General features: G+C 43.7%; 1 pseudogene across 1 annotated transcript in view; it reads right to left on the minus strand.

Moving 5' to 3' along the window:
* Window positions 1–266: 266 nt before the first annotated feature.
* The window catches only part of LOC311145323 (spermatogenesis-associated protein 17-like), a 40,014-nt pseudogene continuing 21,299 nt past the window's right edge, over window positions 267–18,981 (minus strand). The window contains exon 8 of the transcript in view: window positions 267–415. The product of the transcript in view is annotated as a spermatogenesis-associated protein 17-like (transcript). The remainder of the gene's footprint in view (window positions 416–18,981) is intronic.

The raw sequence follows: 18,981 nt of genomic DNA on the forward strand, positions 1-18,981 counted from the left end.
GCACCAAGTCTGGAAACAACAGGACCCTGAACAGATTCTACCCCCAATCCATAAGACTGCTAAATAGTTAACCAAATAGCTACCCTGTTGTTTACGAAGCATATGTCAAATACAATTGTATTTGTCACATACTTTTTATGAAAATAAAAATAAAAACATTTTGAATGACATACAGTACCCACAGAAGAAAAGAGGATAACATCTTCTTTCTCAACTCTAATATTGAGCAAATTACACTCACTGGAGTATAAACACCTGAGAATAGGCTACCTGTGTGGTAAGTGCCACTGGCTGCTGGAAAGCTTTCTTGAACTGGACATACATTTTTGCCAACACATGGAGGTCTGCACTCTCAGAGAAGGTTCTAGACACGCTGTCTCTGAGCCCAGACCTCGGCTGGCTCACGGAACAGACCCTAACAAAATTTAGAAAACCATTATACACACTGTAGACGTGCATGACACACACATACCAAAATTCTAACATTTCCCCAATGATCAAACATGCTGTAATGTCATAAGCCCTGCATTGGTCTTTCCGGTTTTGATCTGCCAGATATCACCTCTCTCTCTCTCTCTCTCTCTCTCTCTCTCTCTCTCTCTCTCTCTCTCTCTCTCTCTCTCTCTCTCTCTCTCTCTCTCTCTCTCTCTCTCTCTCTCTCTCTCTCCCTCTCTCCCTCTCTCCCTCCCTCCCTCTCTCCCTCCCTTCCCTCCCTCCCTCCCGTAGTCATGGCTTAGCAGTAAATCCTCAGCCAATCCTGTGCAACACCCTGGGACAACAGATCTAGTAGAGGAACTGTACGCTGCCAAACAGACAGGCTCAATGGGATGTTAGAGGAGTTCGATCTTAGATCTCTGAGTGGTTTTAACACCGTACTTCCAGTGAACTTCACTTTCCGTCTTCCATAGATCTTATCTCTGGGAATATGCCTATAGGATTAGGTTACTGTTTAACACTTAGTGACAATATTATTATCCATGCATACTACTTAGTGTGATCAATGCTTTATACAGTATATCAGTTTACATCTGTAGCTTTGTTTTGTCTGGTTCTGTCACTTTTTCTGTCCTTCTCCTTCTGGCACATTCTTTACCCTGGACACTTTTTTGTAGTCAGGATTAGTCATTCTGGTCTTCAATTGTCAGGATGTTTTTCTGGTTTTATAACTTTAATTTGTCCTCCTTACTAATTTTTTGCGAGAAAAATTATACACTTTTAGGTGTAACTTCCCTTAGTCTAGTTTAATAACTTTCCTCAATCTAGTTTAGAAACTTCCATTAGTCTAGTTTAGTAACTTTCCTTAATTTTACATTTATGTCATTTAGCAGACAAGCGACATACAAATTGGTGCATTCACCTTATGATAGCCAGTGGGACAGCCACTTTACCACATTTTTTTATTTTATTTTTGTATAATTTTTATATAGAAGGATTAGTTTTATACTATCCCAGGTATTCCTTAAAGAGGTAGGATTTCAAGTGTCTCCGGAAGGTGGTCAGTGACTCCGCTGTCCTGGCGTCGTGAGGGAGCTTGTTCCACCATTGGGGTGCCAGAGCAGTGAACAGTTTTGACTGAGCTGAGCGGGAACTGTGCTTCCGCAGAGGTAGGGGGACAGCAGGCCAGAGGTGGAAGAACGCAATTCCCTCGTTTGGGTGTAGGGCTAGTTTAGTAACTTCCCTTGGTCTAGTTTAGTAACTTTCCTTAATTTAGTTTAGTAACTTCCCTTGGTCTAGTTTAGTACCTTTCCTTAATCTAGTTTAGTAACTTCCCTTGGTCTAGTTTAGTAACTTTCCTTAATCTAGTTTAGTAACTTCCCTTGGTCTAGTTTAGTAACTTTCCTTAATCTAGTTTAGTAACTTCCCTTGGTCTAGTTTAGTAACTTTCCTTAATCTAGTTTAGTAACTTCCATTAGTCTAGTTTAGTAACTTTCCTTAATCTAGTTTAGTAACTTCCCTTAATCTAGTTTAGTAACTTCCCTTAGTCTAGTTCACTAACTTTCATTAGACTACACTAACATTACCTTAGTCCTGAGAGTAGCTAGTAGGGACCCCCTGTCCTTGGTCCTATCAACACAGGATCAGCACCCTGGCCTGACCAGACCCAAACACTTCCCAAACAACCACCTCCACGTATCCATCACCACTGATGTTATCACACTGGCGACAGGCCAGGACCCACACTACTGGAAAATACACACACCAATAACACTGGGAAACACAGGGCGGGAGGGAGAGAGAAAAAGGTGGGGAATAAGATAAAGAGAGAGAGAGTGTAAAAGTAAATTGAATTTGTCACATGCGCCGAATACAACAGGTGTAGACCTTACCGTGAAATGCTTACTTACAAGCCCTTAACCAACAATGCAGTTCAAGAAAGAGTTAAGAAAATATTTACTAAATAAAGTAAAACAAAATTACAAATAAATTAAAAAGTAACACAATAAAATAACAATAACAAGGTTATATACAGGGGGTACTGGTACCGAGTCACAGTGCGAGGGTACAGGTTAGTCGAGGTAATTTGTACATGTAGGTAGGGGTAAAGTGACTATGCATAGATAATAAACAGTAGCAGCAGTGTAAAAACAAAGGGGGGGGGGGGGGGGGGGGGGGGTCAATGTAAATAGTCCGGGTGGCCATTTTATTAATTGTTCAGCAGTCTTATGACTTTTGGACCTAGACTTAGCGCTCCGGTACTGCTTGCCGTGCGGTAGCAGAGAGAACAGCCTATGACTTGGGTGACTTGAGTCTTTGACAATATTTTGGGCTTTCCTCTGACACCGCCAAGTATATAGGTCTTCGATGGCAGGAAGCTTGGCCCCAGTGATGTACTGGGCCGTACGCACTACCCTCTGTAGCGCCTTATGGTCAGATGCCGAGCAGTTGCCATACCAGGCGGTGATGCAACCGGTCAGGATGCTCTCGATGGTGCAGCTGTAGGACTGTTTGAGGATCTGGGGACCCATGCCACATCTTTTCAGTCTCCTGAGGGGGAAAAGGTGTTGTCGTTCCCTCTTCATAACTGTCTTGGTGTGTTTGGACCATGATAGTTAGTTTGTTATGTGGACAACAAGGAATTTGAAACTCTCGACCCGCTCCACTACAGCCCCGTTGATGTTAATGGGGGCCTGTTCGGCCCGCCATTTCCTGTAATCCACGATCAGCTCCTTTGTTTTGCTCACATTGAGTTTGAGGTTGTTGTCTCATTGTCTCTGACCTCCTCCCTATAGGCTGTCTCATCGTTGTCTGTGATCAGGCCTACCACTTGTGTCGTCAGCAAACTTAATAATGGCGTTGGAGTCGTGTTTGGCCACGCAGTCGTGGATGAATAGGGAGTACAGGAGGGGACTAAGGACGCACCCTTGAGGGGCCCCAGTGTTGAGGATCAGCGTGGCAGATGTGTTGTTGCCTACTGTTACGAACCCCGTGGCTTTAAAAGTCTAGGGTGGATGGAAAAGATAACTCATGCGAATTAGAATATTGCCACGGAACAGTGAGAACAAAAATACGCCGACAACCAAAAAGCTACTGTCAAACACAAAAATGTTTATTATAAACACACAGTAAAGGTTTGGGGAAAAGGGGCTGAGCAGGACCCAAGGAATGAAACAATAATGTCAAAAACCCCCCTAAACTGATCTTGCCTGCCTCAAGAACCGCTAAGCTTACTACTAACTACACAAAAATACAGTGGGTGGTCCGCTCAGGTCTAACTAGTGTTTTTAGACAAAGTTTTCCTACGGGTAGTGTATGCCCAAGGGCGACTTGCTAAAACTCCCCTTTTCCCAGGAACAAACAACATAGTTACCGTATGGAGTAAACAGCAAATGAGTGAGTACACAAAAAACAAGACACCACAGTATCCATACTCACAAACAAAAAGAGTCCATACTCACAAACAAGGGGATGTGTGATGTGATTGGGTAATGAAAACCAGAAACAGGTGGTGCAATCAGGAGAAGTGGCCACTGATTGGTCCACCTCAGCAATCAGCAGATGAACTGATGACTGACAGGTGAGACACATCAACGACCTTCAATCAGGAACACTAGGGACACCTGTGATTAGGACGGAAGGAGAGGAAAAACACAAAAACACATACAGGATACCTGTATCCGTAACACCTACCCTTACCACCTGGGGGCGGCCCGTCAGGAAGTCCAGGATCCAGTTGCAAAGGGAGGTGTTTAGTCCCAGGGTCCTTAGCTTAGTGATGAGCTTGGAGGGCACTATGGTGTTGAACGCTGAACTTTAGTCAATGAACAGCATTCTCACATAGGTGTTCCTTTTGTCCAGGTGGGAAAGGGCAGTGTGGAGTGCGATTGAGATTGCGTCATCTTTGGATCTGTTGGGGTGGTATACGAATTGGAGTGGGTCTAGGGTTTCCGGGATGATGGTGTTGATGTGAGCCATGACCAGCCTTTCAAAGCACTTCATGGCTACCGACATGAGTGCTACGAGGCGGTAATCATTTAGGCAGGTTACCTTTGCTTTTTTGAGCACAGGGACTATGGTGGTCTGCTTAAAAAATGTAGGTATTACAGACTCGGTCAGGGAGAGGTTGAAAATGTCAATGAAGACACTTGTCAGTTGGTCCGCGCATGCTTTGAGTACACGTCCTGGTAATCCATCTGGCCCCACGGCTTTGTGAATGTTGACCTGTTTAAAGGTCTTGCTCACATCGGCTACGGAGAGAGTGATCACACAGTCATCCGGAACAGCTGGTGCTCTCAGCATGCTTCAGTGTTGCTTGCCTAGAAGCGAGCATAAAAGGCATTTAGCTCATCTGGTAGGCTCGCGTCACTGGGCAGCTCACGGCTGGGTTTCCCTTTGTAGTCCGTAATAGTTTTCAAGCCCTGCCACATCCAACGAGCGTCAGAGCAGGTGTAGTAGGATTCAATCTTAATCCTGTATTGACGCTTTGCCTGTTTGATGCTTTGTCTGAGGGCATAGCGGGATTTCTTATAAGCGTCTGGTTAGTGTCCCGCTCCTTGAAAGCGGCAGCTCTATCCTTCAGCTCGATGCGGATGTTGCCTGTAATCCATGGCTTCTGGTTGGGATATGTATGTACGGTGACTGTGGGGTCGACATCGTCGATGCACTTATTGATGAAGCCAGTGACTGACGTGGTATACCATTGGATGAATCCCGGAACATATTCCAGTCTGTGCTAGCAAAACAATCCTGTAGTGTAGCATCCGCGTCATCTGACCACTTCCGTATTGAGCGAGTCACTGGTACTTCCTGCTTTAGTTTTTGCTTGTAAGCAGGAATCAGGCGAGCAATACCTCTAGACTTCTTTAATATTAGACATCGCGCACCAGCTGTTATTGACAAATAGACACACACCCCAGCTCTTCGTCTTACTAGACGTAGCTTCTCTGTCCTGCCGATGCAACCCAGCCAGCTCTATATTATCTGTGTCGTCGTTCAGCCACGACTAGGTGAAACATAATATATTACAGTTTTGAATGTCCCGTTGGTAGGATAATCTTAATCGTAGATCATCCATTTTATTTTCCAATGATTGCACGTTGGCCAATAGAACGGATGGGAGCGGAGGTTTACTCACTCGCCAATGAATTCTCAGAAGGCAGCCTGACCTCCACCCCCTTTTTATCTGTCTTTTCTTCACGCAAATGACAGGGATTTGGGCCTGGTCTCGAGAAAGCAGTATATCCTTCGCGTCGGACTCAACGTGAGTAATCGCTGTTCTGATGTCCAGAAGCTCTTTTCGGTCATAAGAGACGGTAGCAGCAACATTATGTACAAAATAAGTTTACAAATAAGTTACAAACAATGCGAAAAAAGGATTGACAGCCGTCCCATATATATTGCAAAATAGTTGGGAAGAGATCTTTGACGTACCGATCCCATGGCATAGTGTTTATGAACTGACACGCAAAACGACACCGGATTCAAAAATTAGAATATTTCAATTTAAATTATTATATAAAATTCTTGCTACCAATAGAATGTTATTTATATGGGGGATACAATCTTCCCAGCTCTGCAGATTTTGATGTGAAGAGACAGAATCATTAGATCATTTGTTTTGGTTCTGTCCATTTGTAGCTTGTTTTTGGACACAGGTCCAGGAATGGCTAAAGGATTGCAATATTTACATGGAACTAACCTTGCAGATAGCATTACTGGGTGATCTGAAAAGTAATAGTCAATCAATCAATAATATAATAATACTTTTAGCAAAAATGTTTATTTTTAATTCACAATCTGTAGAAGCAATGAGAATAGAAAGGTTCAGAACTTTTGTAAAACATCACAGTACGGTTGAAATATATATGGCAAATAGAAATCCTATATGGATGGTGTTAAGAGATAGATGGGAGGTATTGAATAGAGTTGAAGGATGGGACTAATAACAAATAACAACAAATAATAACAAAGATATCTAATAATGTAAGCATACTGTGTCCATAATACGTACAGTGGGGAAAAAAGTATTTAGTCAGCCACCAATTGTGCAAGTTCTCCCACTTAAAAAGATGAGAGAGGCCTGTAATTTTCATCATAGGTACACGTCAACTATGACAGACAAATTGAGAAGAAAAAAAATCCAGAAAATCACATTGTAGGATTTTTAATGAATTTATTTGCAAATTATGGTGGAAAATAAGTATTTGGTCACCTACAAACAAGCAAGATTTCTGGCTCTCACAGACCTGTAACTTCTTCTTTAAGAGGCTCCTCTGTCCTCCACTCGTTACCTGTATTAATGGCACCTGTTTGAACTTGTTATCAGTATAAAAGACACCTGTCCACAACCTCAAACAGTCACACTCCAAACTCCACTATGGCCAAGACCAAAGAGCTGTCAAAGGACACCAGAAACAAAATTGTAGACCTGCACCAGGCTGGGAAGACTGAATCTGTAATAGGTAAGCAGCTTGGTTTGAAGAAATCAACTGTGGGAGCAATTATTAGGAAATGGAAGACATACAAGACCACTGATAATCTCCCTCGATCTGGGGCTCCACGCAAGATCTCACCCCGTGGGGTCAAAATGATCACAAGAACGGTGAGCAAAAATCCCAGAACCACACGGGGGACCTAGTGAATGACCTGCAGAGAGCTGTGACCAAAGTAACAAAGCCTACCATCAGTAACACACTACGCCGCCAGGGACTCAAATCCTGCAGTGCCAGACGTGTCCCCCTGCTTAAGCCAGTACATGTCCAGGCCCGTCTGAAGTTTGCTAGAGTGCATTTGGATGATCCAGAAGAGGATTGGGAGAATGTCATATGGTCAGATGAAACCAAAATAGAACTTTTTGGTAAAAACTCAACTCGTCGTGTTTGGAGGACAAAGAATGCTGAGTTGCATCCAAAGAACACCCTACCTACTGTGAAGCATGGGGGTGGAAACATCAAGGAAAGAATGAATGGGGCCATGTATCGTGAGATTTTGAGTGAAAACCTCCTTCCATCAGCAAGGGCATTGAAGATGAAACGTGGCTGGGTCTTTCAGCATGACAATGATCCCAAACACACCGCCCGGGCAACGAAGGAGTGGCTTCGTAAGAAGCATTTCAAGGTCCTGGAGTGGCCTAGCCAGTCTCCAGATCTCAACCCCATAGAAAATCTTTGGAGGGAGTTGAAAGTCTGTGTTGCCCAGCGACAGCCCCAAAACATCACTGCTCTAGAGGAGATCTGCATGGAGGAATGGGCCAAAATACCAGCAACAGTGTGTGAAAACCATGTGAAGACTTACAGAAAATGTTTGACCTGTGTCATTGCCAACAAAGGGTGTATAACAAAGTATTGAGAAACTTTTGTTATTGATCAAATACTTATTTTCCACCATAATTTGCAAATACATTCATAAAAAATCCTACAATGTGATTTTCTGGATTTTTTTTCTCATTTTGTCTGTCATAGTTGACCTGTACCTATGATGAAAATTACAGGCCTCTCTCATCTTTTTAAGTGGGAGAACTTGCACAATTGGTGGCTGACTAAATACTTTTTTCCCCCACTGTATATAGGTTATATGTTGGGAGCTTTTGGGAAAGAGCACAGTTAGAAAGATATGGCATATAGAAGCAAACCGGATGGACGTCATGAAAATGATCTGAGAGGTTGAGAGTAAAAAAAATATATATATATATATATATATATTTATATATATAATAGAATTATTGTAAAATTAACTCTGTCCATAAGGTGCAGATAGTAATTATAGACCGGAAGTAGAGGCCTGGGCATTGTTGTTCACTAATTTTCTCCAAGTAGGGAAAGGATGGTGGGGTTGAAAAGTAATAAAGGGGAGCATATATATATAAAAATAAAAAATAAAAATAAAACATGGGGGATTGGAAGTGATGCAGACAATTACATTGATAGAATATACAATCTATCTGCAATATTAAGCTGATCCATTCCCCCGAAAAAAAAATAAAAATAAATAAATAATAATAATAATAATAATAACAATGCGAAAAAACTAACAAAATAGCGCAGTTGGTTAGGAGCCGGTAAAACGGCAGCCATCCCCTCCGGCACCATTAAAGGGAGGCAGCCAAAAAGTGAGAGAGACAGAGATGGAGGGAGAGGTAGGGGTACTGTTAGAAGTCAGAGAAAGGGAAAGGGGGGAGGAGAGAGAGAAAATGGAGGGATAAAGAGAGGGATGGGGCAGAGGGAGGAGACGAAATTGGGGTGAAACCTGTCCTTAGCGAGGGTAAAACAATAAATAATGTATACTCATCTCATCTCATCCATGGAGCAGTGTTAGACTTCTCAGCCTTCTATAATGAATTCCCCTTAACAAGAGCCAGCTGGAGCCGGAGCAGGGTGGGTGTGTGTGTTTTGAGTGTGTGTTTCTATGGTTGCGCGTGTGTATGAGAGTGTGCTTGCGTGTGTGTGTCTCTGTGTGTGTGTGCTTCTTTATGTGTATGTGTGTTTGTGTGTCTGTGTCTCTCTATGTGTGTGTGTGTGTGTGTATGTATAAGCATGCACATGCACACAAGCGCCATCTCAGTGCCCGGGGTGAGGTACTCTGGGCTAATAAAAAGAGATGATCCACGCCTCATTTCTGCTCACTTACTGTATGTTTTACATTAATAGAAACTAATAATAGGAACCAGTTACCATAAATGCCCTGGACCGTAAATAACACCAATGGCCAACGCCTATCATCAAATCCTTCTCACAGCTGGACGAGATGTCACGTCGGAATCCAGAGGTACTTAAAGAATTCTTTATCAAGGCCGTTTTAAATTGCGCAGTATTCCCTGGCGGAGGCCTGATTTGATGGGCTCACTTTAATAGCGGCAGCTTGGGCTGACAGGCCCTGCTTATCTCCCTGGATCGGAGGGTCTAAACGTCTTCCAGCGACCCCGCGAGAGACGTGCCGTCATGTTTTAATGATATCATTCTTCTTTAAGGGAAGTTTAAAGAATCTTCTCACACCACAGCGTCGAGCGCCCCCTTTCATCATCCTCACCAGGGGGAGAGAGCTCCTCTGATAATTGCTATGACACTTTGTTATCCTCATCTCTAGAGCCTGATTGGATCAGTCAGAGGAAGTCAGCTAACACATCTGTTTCCTCTAAGAGGCCGGAGACTTTACTGATATACTGCTATATTTGTAGTAAACTGTTACTAATAAGACTTCTATACTGGTACTAATACTGGTACTAATAAGACTTCTATACTGGTACTAATACTGGTACTAATACTGGTACTAATAAGACTTCTATACTGGTACTAATACTGGTACTAATAAGACTTCTATACTGGTACTAATACTGGTACTAATAAGACTTCTATACTGGTACTAATACTGGTACTAATAAGACTGCTATACTGGTACTAATACTGGTACTAATAAGACTTCTATACTGGTACTAATACTGGTACTAATAAGACTTCTATACTGGTACTAATACTGGTACTAATAAGACTTCTATACTGGTACTAATACTGGTACTAATAAGACTTCTATACTGGTACTAATACTGGTACTAATAAGACTTCTATACTGGTACTAATACTGGTACTAATAAGACTTCTATACTGGTACTAATACTGGTACTAATAAGACTTCTATACTGGTACTAATACTGGTACTAATAAGACTGCTATACTGGTACTAATACTGGTACTAATAAGACTTCTATACTGGTACTAATACTGGTACTAATAAGACTTCTATACTGGTACTAATACTGGTACTAATAAGACTTCTATACTGGTACTAATACTGGTACTAATAAGACTTCTATACTGGTACTAATACTGGTACTAATAAGACTTCTATACTGGTACTAATACTGGTACTAATAAGACTTCTATACTGGTACTAATACTGGTACTAATAAGACTGCTATACTGGTACTAATACTGGTACTAATAAGACTTCTATACTGGTACTAATACTGGTACTAATAAGACTGCTATACTGGTACTAATACTGGTACTAATAAGACTTCTATACTGGTACTAATACTGGTACTAATAAGACTTCTATACTGGTACTAATACTGGTACTAATAAGACTTCTATACTGGTACTAATACTGGTACTAATAAGACTTCTATACTGGTACTAATACTGGTACTAATAAGACTTCTATACTGGTACTAATACTGGTACTAATAAGACTGCTATACTGGTACTAATACTGGTACTAATAAGACTTCTATACTGGTACTAATACTGGTACTAATAAGACTTCTATACTGGTACTAATACTGGTACTAATAAGACTTCTATACTGGTACTAATACTGGTACTAATAAGACTTCTATACTGGTACTAATACTGGTACTAATAAGACTTCTATACTGGTACTAATACTGGTACTAATAAGACTTCTATACTGGTACTAATACTGGTACTAATAAGACTTCTATACTGGTACTAATACTGGTACTAATAAGACTTCTATACTGGTACTAATACTGGTACTAATAAGACTTCTATACTGGTACTAATACTGGTACTAATAAGACTTCTATACTGGTACTAGTACTGGTACTAATAAGACTTCTATACTGGTACTAATACTGGTACTAATAAGACTTCTATACTGGTACTAATACTGGTACTAATAAGACTTCTATACTGGTACTAATACTGGTACTAATAAGACTTCTATACTGGTACTAATACTGGTACTAATAAGACTGCTATACTGGTACTAATACTGGTACTAATAAGACTTCTATACTGGTACTAATACTGGTACTAATAAGACATCTATACTGGTACTAATACTGTTACTAATAAGACTGCTATACTGGTACTAATACTGGTACTAATAAGACTTCTATACTGGTACTAATACTGGTACTAATAAGACTTCTATACTGGTACTAATACTGGTACTAATACGACAGCTGTACTGGTACTAATTTACTAATAAGACTGCTAATATAGATGCGGTAAAGAGATCAATCGAACTCGACCAAAACAATGGAAATACCATGGCACCACCACTCATGCGTCCCCCGTGGGGGAAAGATTCAGAATCTCCTCATTGCCCCCCATCAAAATGATCCTACATTTAGGCCAGTGTTTCCCAACTCCAATCCTTGAGTACCAACATCATTACATGTTTTTTTTTGTGGCCCCGGACAAGAACACCTGATTCTACTGGTCAACTAATCATCAAGTCCTTGACAAGTTGAATCAGGTGCTTTTGTCCGGGGCTACAACAAAAATGTATGCTATTGGGGGTGCTCGAGGACTGGAGTTGGGAAACACTGATTTAGGCTATTGCTTATATGTGTATTTCACACAATGTTGGGGTAAATATCTGAGTATAATGCATGTCAACCACAAAACATGTTCATGTCATCGTCACCAATCAACTAACTGCATTACACTTAAAAATGGCTTCAAGTACCACCACCGATTTCTATATGGCTAGCTATGCTACCAGCTTATACGAACGGTAGTTAACATTTGAGAAGTGGCGCCGGAGAAGATGGCTGCCGTTTTACAGCCCTCTAACCAATTGTACTATTATGTGTGTTTTTTCGCGTTATTTGTAATTTATTCTGTACATAATGTTTCTGCCACCGTCTCTTATGACCAAAAAGAGCTTCTGGAAATCAGGACAGCGATTACTCACCTCGTATAGGACGAAGATTTTTTCTTAAATGAGCCGGACGCGAAGGATATCCTACAGACACCCGACAAGGCCCAAATCCCTGTCATTCGCATGAGAAAGAGACTGAGATATCGTGGACGTAGGTCGGGGTGCCTTGTAAGGATCCGACGGCGAACGAGTAAACTGCCTCTTCCATCAATCCTATTAGCCAATGTTCAATCATTTGAGAACAAATTGGACGACCTAAGATTATGGTTATCCTACCAACGGGACATTAAAAACTGTAATATCTTATGTTTCACCGAGTCGTGGCTGAAAGACGACATGGACAACATACATCTGACGGGATATACGCTACATCGGCAGGATAGAACGGCTGACTCCGGTAAGACAAGGGGTGGAAGTCCGTGTATATTTGTAAACAACAGCTGGTGCACAAAATCTAATACTAAGGAAGTCTCAAGGTTTTGCTCGCCTGAGGTAGAGTATCTCACGATAAGCTGTAGACCGCACTATTTACCAAGAGACTTTTCATCTATATTTTTCGTAGCTGTCTATCTACCACCACAAACCGATGCTGGCATTAAGATTGCACTCAATGAGCTGTATAACGCCATAAGTAAACAGGAAAACGCTCATCCAGAGGCAACGCTCCTAGTGGCCGGGGACTTTAATGCAGGGAAACTTACGTCCGTTCTACCTAATTTCTACCAGCATATTAAATGTGCAACCAGAGGAAAAAAAACTCTAGACCACCTTTACTCCACACACAGAGACGAGTACAAAGCTCTCCCTCGCCCTCCATTTGGCAAATCTGACCATAACTCTATCCTCCTGATTCCTGCTTATAAGCAAAAACTAAAGCAGGAAGCACCAGTGACTCGGTTAATAAAAAAGTGGTCAGATGATGCAGATGCTAAGCTACAGGACTGTTTTGCTAGCACAGACTGGAATATGTTCCGGGATTCTTCAGATAGCATTGAGGAGTACACCACATCAGTCACTGGCTTCATCAATAAGTGCATCGATGACATCGTCCCCACAGTGACCGTACGTACATATCACAACCAGAAGCTATGGATTACAGGCAACATTCGCACTGAGCAAAAGGGTAGAGCTGGCTGCCGCTTTCAAGGAGCGGGACTCTAACCCGGACGCTTATAACAAATCCTGCTATGCCCTCCGACCAACCATCAAACAGGCAAAGAGTCAATACCGGACTAAGATTGAATCGTACTACACCGGCTCTGACACTCGTCAGATATGGCAGGGCTTGAAAACTATTACAGACTACAAAAGGAAGCTCAGGCTAGAGCTGCCCAGTGACACAAGTCTACCAGACGAGCTAAATCACTTCTATGCTCTCTTCAAGGCAAGCAACACTGAAGCATGCATGAGAGCACCAACTGTTCCGGATGACTATGTGATCAAGCTCTCCGTAGCCGATATGAGTAAGAGTTTTAAGCAGGTCAACATTCACAAGGCCGCAAGGCCAGACGGATTACCAGGACGTGTACTCCGAGCATGTGCTGACCAACTGGCAAGTGTCTTCACTGACATTTTCAACATGTCCCTGACTGAGTCTGTAATACCAACATGTTTCAAGCAGACCAACATAGTCCCTGTGCCCAAGGACACTAAGATAACCTGCCTAAATGACAACCGACCCATAGCACTCACATCTGTAGACATGAATTGCTTTGAAAGGCTGGTCATGGCTCACATCAACACCATTATCCCAGAAACCCTAGAACCACTCCAATTTGCATGCCGCCCCAACAGATCCACAGATGATGCAATCTCTATTGTACTCCACACTGCCCTTTCCCACCTGGACAAGAGGAACACCTACGTGAGAATGCTGTTCATTGGCTACAGCTCAGCGTTCAACACCATAGTGCCCTCAAAGCTCATCACTAAGCTAAGGATCCTGGGACTACACACCTCCCTCTGCAACTGGATCCTGGACTTCCTGACGGGCCGCCCCCAGGTGGTAAGGGTAGGTAACAACACATCTGCAACGCTGATCCTCAACACGGGGGCCCCTCAGGGGTGTGTGCTCAGTCCCCTCCTCTACTCCCTGTTCACCCATGACTGCATGGCCAGGCACGACTCCAACACCATCATTAAGTTTGCTGACGACACAACAGTGGTAGGCCTGATCACCGACAACGATGAGACAGCCTATAGGGAGGAGGTCCGAGACCTGGCCGTGTGGTGCCAGGATAACAACCTCTCTCTCAACGTGATCAAGACAAAGGAGATGATTGTGGACTACAGGAAAAAATAGAGGACTGAGCACGCCCCCATTCTCATCGACGGGGCTGTAGTGGAACAGGTTGAGAGCTTCAAGTTCCTTGGTGTCCACATCACCAACGAACTATCATGGTCCAAACACACCAAGACAGTCGTGAAGAGGGCACAAACCCTATTCCCCCTTAGGAGACTGAAAAGATTTGGCATGGGTCCTCAGATCCTCAAAAGGTTCTACAGCTGCACCATCGAGAGCATCCTAACTGGTTGCATCACCGCCTGGTATGGCAACTGCTCGGCCTCCGACCGCTAGGCACTACAGAGGGTAGTGCGTACGGCCCAGTACATCACTGGGGCCAAGTTTCCTGCCATCCAGGACCTCTATACCAGGCGGTGTCAGAGGAAAGCCCTCAAAATTGTCAAAGACTCCAGCCACCCTAGTCATAGACTGTTCTCTCTGCTACCGCACGGCAAGACCGGAGTGCCAAGTCTAGGTCCAAAAGGCTTCTCAACAGCTTCTACCCCCAAGCCATAAGAATCCTGAACAGCTAATCATTGCTACCCGGACTATTTGCACAGCCCCCCCACCCCCACCCCCCTCTTTTACTTTGCTGCTACTCTGTCTATTATTTATGCATAGTCAGAAAGAAATGCATTGTTGGTTAAGGGCTTGTAAGTAAGCATTTCACTGTAATGTCTACACCTGTTGTATTCGGCGCATGTGGCAAATACAATTTGATTTGATTTGATTTGATTTGATTTAGCAGACATTTTTCAAACCCCGAAAATGACTATTTCTAAATGTTATGCAGCAAAAACAGCCAAATATATCAAAATCAGATTCGAGTAAACCACAATGTGGACCTGTTAGAACACAAACGTCCTTGTTCTTTCCCCCATGGTCTGCATTCCATTGAGCTCATTACCGCATGTACAGTGGCTTGTGAAAGTATTCACCCCCCTTTACTTTTTTCATATTTTGTTGCCTTACAACCTGGAATTAAAATGGATTTCTTGGGGGGGTTGTATCATTTGATTTACACAACATGCCTACCAATTTGAAGATGCAAAATATTTTTTATTGTGAAACAAACTAGAAATAAGACAAAAAAACAGAAAACTTGAGCGTGCATAACTATTCACTCCCCCAAAGTCAATGCTTTGTATAGCCACCTTTTGCAGCAATTACAGACGAGGAAAGAGCAGTAGGAGTAGCAGTGTTTTCTGTGGTAATCCATGTTTCCGTCAGCGCCAAGAAGTCGAGGGTCTGGAGGGTAGCATAGGCTGAGATGAACACGAACGGTAGTTCCAGAGGCTGCTGGAGACCTGGAACTTCACGTGGTTCGGCGCGCAGGGACCTTCAGATTAGAGTGGCAGCAGCCACGCGGTGTGAAGCGTTTGTATGGCCTGTGCAGAAAGGAGAGAACAGGGATAGACAGACACATAGTTGACAGGCTACAGAAAATGCTACAATAACTCAAATGGGTAAGCTCACGCGTGCAGTATACTAGCAACAGCACGAGGCATTTGGACGTCGTACACAGTAACTGTGATATTAGCTATTTTAGCCTGCCTATCTATAAGAATCTGTGGCTTAGCTATGAATGGTCTACCTCGCAAGTAGCTTGCGAGCTATCATTCAAAAGCTAATGCTAGGTTGCAAAGCTAGCTAACATGGTTGCCTCTACGGCATTCCGTTTCTGTTCATTATTGCACAAGACCAAGTTAATTACACAATAAATCATGTAGCTAGTGTAATCACTAGCTGCTAAAAATAATGGTATCAACTTACACCGGGCTCTTTATTCGCCATGCTGCGGACTTGTTGGAAAACGTAACTTGAACGTAACTTGAAGTGAATCCAAGTTACAATGGACATATGGGGAAAAGAGAGAATTATAAAGTGATTCGATGATTTCTAACTACTTATTTTGCTACTGGGATGTGTATGTGGATGTGTTAGTGCTGAGCTGGAACAAAAGCCTGTGTCCCTCCAAGACTAGAGTTGGCCACTCCTGCTATTGCTCCAACACAGGGACACTGCAACTCCACTCGACCAGCCCATGCCTCAGCCTCACATCCCATCAAATAGAAAGATTGGCCACAGACAGACAAACAGACAGACAGACAGGCAGACAGACAGAAATTATTTACATCAGACTGATTCTCTGCTCTGCTTTAATTAGGAGACCAAAGCTTTGAGGAGATCTGCTAGCTAGCTACTATATATGCTAATATATATCCCTTTTTTAGGGGGACTGCCTTGGTGCTGCTGCTGACTGGCTACTGAAGAGAGACTTGTGGGGTGGTGTAGCATCATAGTGGGGGGTAACACACTGTAAACCCACCCCGACGGACCACCGCACTGCTCTGGGGAAGAGCAATGATGTTGACCTTCTGAACGGGGGAAGTAAATCTATGTCAGAACGGCCACTTGTGTCCGGCGGAGTGGCTGGCGTTAAGGATGAACTGTGGGAGACCCATCCATTTCCTGGTGACAAGGTCAGACTGTGGAGAGAGAAGGAGTCCCCCACCATATCTACAACCCAGTGCCACAGATAGACACTTGGCTAACTCTCTCTCTTTTTTACTCACTCTTTCTTATACTTATACAATCAACCAATCAATCAAGTTTATTTATAAAGCCCTTTTTACATCAGCAGATGTCACAAAGTGCTTAAACAGAAACCCAGCCTAAAACCCCAAAGAGCAAGCAGATGTAGAAGCACGGTGGCTAGGAAAAACTCCCTATAAACTCAAATGTTCATAGAATAATAATCACAGTGGTTATAGCGGGGGCAACAGGTCAGCATCTCAGGATGAAATGGCAGTTAGCTGGTTCTTTTCTTCTCCTGCTCTCTTCCGTCATATTTACAACTTAGTGCCACCCAGAGACACCTCTCTCTCTCTCTCTCTCTCTCTCTCTCTCTCTCTCTCTCTCTCTCTCTTTCTCTCTCTAACTCTCTCTCTCTCTCTCACTTTATTTCACTCTCTCTCTCTTTCTCTCTCTAACTCTCTCTCTCTCTCTCACTTTATTTCACTCTCTACCCTCTTCTCTCATATGCAAAGCCCTTTCACTAGCTCTCTCTCTCACAATCACTCTCTTTTCTTCCCTCTTACTTCTTCGGTCAAATTTCACAGTTCCGGTCATATTGAAACCCAATGATTCCCGGGCAACATTTGTCATGACGCTCATTCCTTTACTAGAGTGGGGGTGTTTATGGAAGCAGGACAGGTAAGTGGACAGGCGGGTGAACACAGACATCAGAGACTGCAGGAAAGATGATGACGATGAAAAGTATACAGGCACCAAGAAATGACTACTTGGTGGAGACTAGACACACACACACACACACACACACACACACACACACACACACACACACACACACACACACACACACACACACACACTGACCAGCAACACACTACCTCATCTTCATTATGAGCACACATGGGTGAGCAGCAGTGTAAACCTACCACTCAGCAGATACCTACAGCCAGGAGGAGATAGGACAGGATAAGCCACACACATACACACACACGCCACCAGATGCCCCCCCCCCCCCCCTAAGTCACACATCCCCTTTCAATTACTGCCAGTGCCACCCCACTAAAAGGAACATGAAGGCTTGTCATTGGTGGTGGCTGTAAGCATGGATGTCTGACACATTTCAGTGTGTGTGTGTGTGTGTGTGTGTGTGTGTGTGTGTGTGTGTGTGTGTGTGTGTGTGTGTGTGTGTGTGTGTGTGTGTGTGTGTGTGTGTGTGTGTGTGTGTGTGTGTGTGTGTGTGTGTGTGTGTGTGCGTGCGTGTGTGTGTACCTGCTTTTACTGAGTAGGATGTGCGTCCTCTGGGCCTGGCCAGTCTTCTCCTGCTCCTCTCTCTCCATGGCCAGAGGCTCCCTCTCTCTCCATGGCCAGAGGCTCCCTCTCTCTCCATGGCCAGAGGCTCCCTCTCTCTCCATGGCCAGAGGCTCCCTCTCTCTCCATGGCCAGAGGCTCACTCTCCCTCCATGGCCAGAGGCTCTCTCTCTCTCCATGGCCAGAGGCTCCCTCTCTCTCCATGACCAGAGGCTCCCTCTCTCTCCATGGCCAGAGGCTCTCTCTCTCTCCATGGCCAGAGGCTCCCTCTCTCTCCATGACCAGAGGCTCTCTCTCTCTCCATGGCCAGAGGCTCCCTCTCTCTCCATGACCAGAGGCTCCCTCTCTCTCCATGGCCAGAGGCTCCCTCTCTCTCCATGGCCAGAGGCTCCATCTCCCTCTATGGCCAGAGGCTCCCTCTCTCTCCATGGCCAGAGGCTCCCTCTCTCGCCATGGCCAGACACTCCCTTCTCTCCTCTGGAACTCTGAAAACTTCTCCAGATCTCTCCTACAGAATACACACACACACACACAAGTGTGTGTGTGTGTGTGTGTGCGTGAGTGCACGAGCGAGTGAGTGAGTGAGAGAGAGAGAGAGAGAGAGAGAGAGAGAGAGAGAGAGAGAGAGAGAGAGAGAGAGAGCGAGAGAGAGAGAGAGAAACTAAGTACAAGGTGATCAGTGTGAATGGTAATGCATTTTGCTACAAGTGAATCCCTGAGCTCTCTTCTAGCAGGAAACAGAGGCTTGATGACTCCAGTCAGGGCTGAGAGAGAGAAATATATATATATAT

Source organism: Coregonus lavaretus (genome assembly GCF_964263955.1).
Source record: "Coregonus lavaretus genome assembly, chromosome: 18".
Taxonomy (NCBI): Eukaryota; Metazoa; Chordata; class Actinopteri; order Salmoniformes; family Salmonidae; genus Coregonus; species Coregonus lavaretus.